Source organism: Portunus trituberculatus, chromosome 48, assembly GCF_017591435.1.
Source record: "Portunus trituberculatus isolate SZX2019 chromosome 48, ASM1759143v1, whole genome shotgun sequence".
Lineage (NCBI taxonomy): Eukaryota > Metazoa > Arthropoda > Malacostraca > Decapoda > Portunidae > Portunus > Portunus trituberculatus.
In genome coordinates, this window is record NC_059302.1 from 3,513,425 (window position 1) to 3,515,924 (window position 2,500).

A 2,500-nucleotide genomic window follows, 5' to 3' on the forward strand; every position below is an offset into this window, starting at 1 on the left:
CGAAGGGATGACGGCTTCTGCCTCTGCTAATTAGTGAGCTTCATTTTTTGCTGGCATTCTTTATGTAATGAATGGCCACACTGGGGAAAGTGGTGGTCTTGTGCTAAAGTTACGCTCCTGCTCCTCTTTTTTTGACATATCTGAAGACTACACGTTATAACACATACCTGGTAGTGTGGGTACTTGTTCCCCTCCAGCCTCTGCAGGTCTGACTAGGATTGCATGACGAGAGGTGGACAGCACAGGTCACTTTTATTTGCATATTTTGGCCTGAAATACCTGGACGGTTTATACGAAGCTTGACACGACGATTGTCAGATTGCCTTGAGAACCATCACGTGCAAAGAGAAGCTCGGGATTGTATGAAAATGATGCTTTTTGTCTCTTTTTTTTTAATATTGGGTGTGAAGCATATATTTTTTCGTGGTGTATGGAATATATCTTTCATTGTATGACTGGACCAAATGTTGCAAGTATAATGTCATGTTTTTTCGCTTCCTCAGAGTCCTTCTCATATACGATCGATAAATAAATAGACGAAATAGCAAAGTGTGTAATCTAAAGCAGTATAGAGTCTCCGATTGCTAAATTTGGAGAGAAAATTCAAATCTCTCTACCAAAAGTGAGCGTGCTTATTTATTTAATTTAGTCATTTAGTTTAGCTAGTTAGTTAGTTGAAGTGGAGGTCCTTTGTTAGACATCTTAGGTTTGTACAGTATTGATGTACACACTATACGCTCTACGGAAACAGTATTAAACTATTAAACTAAGTGATAAAATGGTTGAAAAGAAACTGGAAAACATTCTTGTCTAGTGAAATGATATGAAGAGACTAAGTTGCATTATTATGTGGCTACAATTGAAGTATTAGTGAGGTGCGTCTTGGTACGTTTAAAGTTGAGAAACTGAAGAGAAAGGCAGGTTAGGGTCCATATTTGTGGTGGATGAGGGAAGCTGTGTAGAAGTGAAGAGTTAACAAAGATGGACAGAATAGACAAGATGGTGTGTGGCGATTCCAGCAGAGCATTACCTCAAGAGTGCAGAACGCAAGGCTGTTAACACTGATGCAATGGTTGTATATAACATGCGACAAGTGGATGAGTTTAGCAAGGATGCGGCGTATAGTTAAATCCCGGAGTGTCCGTTTGAGGAGGAAGATCGATGATGGAAAGAGCGGAGCAGTTTCGCCTGTGTGTGTGGCCCGCCTTTACCACAAGTGTATGTGAAGAAACTAATGAAAAGATGATGGAAACACTTCAGAATTACAAACTGAAACGTGTTGGCCTATTTAAGTATGTGTTTCTTAAGTATACTGAATATATAAGACGTGCAGGATGAAAAAATATATATTGTGCAAGAGAAAAAGCATTAGTGTCTTTTATTTCAAGAGAATGAAATTGATTGGACCAGTAAAGAGTGTCAGGTATGTAGCACATAAATGCATAGATGCCATCTTTCCGTTAGTAATGATCGTGGCAGCTGGTGATCGAAGAAGGCGGTAGAAAAGGTTTAGATTCAGATGAAGTAAACCTTTTCCTTTCCACTCACAAGCTACAAATATCAAACATCCTAAACAAGTCTGAAGAGACGTTACAATAATATCATACACATTTTTAGTGTTTTCTTAGGTTTGCCCATTACTGAACTTACCAGCACATCACTTATGCACTTGTGTTCCTTTGCGGCTTCAAACATAAAGAGCAAAAACAAGAAATGTGCTACACGAACTATGAAAGAGAGGCTTTCCATGGCTAATAGGTATGATCAGGGCGGCCCATTATGCGCACTATGCACACCGCGGCCTGATGCCTCACTCAGGGACGTAATGTAGAAGAAAAAATAATATTGTGAAAGGCTGAGTGTAGTTCCTGAGAAAATGTCATTTTGAAGAGCTCGGCGTCACAAGATTTTCTCCAACACGTGAATGTAAATGTGAAGTAAAGTTTCACGGCGAGCAGGAGTGTCCTTCAGCAGCCCGGCAGGTGCTTGTCTTGTGGTGTCACACGAGTGAGGTGAGTGGAGTGAATACTGGCCGAGTGAATGGTATGGTGGGGGGTGTGATTAAAAATGTTTGGCAGCAGCACACACACACACACACACACACACACACACACACACACACACACACACACACACACACACACACACACACACACACAGAGAGAGAGAGAGAGAGAGAGAGAGAGAGAGAGAGAGAGAGAGAGAGAGAAAGTTTTTCACAACTGAATGATTAAAATGTATGTTTGATATATTTACAAAATGTTCGGCAGAAGAAAAGGAAAGAAGGTCGATATTTAGTGTTACGGTATTGGATGTGAGGAAGTGTGTGGTGTGAGAAGAAAGCTGTGTACATATGATACTACTACAAGAGTAGAAAAAAAAAACCATTATACATTAGCCTTATGAGCGAAAGTAAAAGAATGAAAGAAAAAATATTATCGCGAAAGCATGGTGTGGCAATATGAGAGAAAAGAAAAGGACAACAATAGTTATGGGAGCA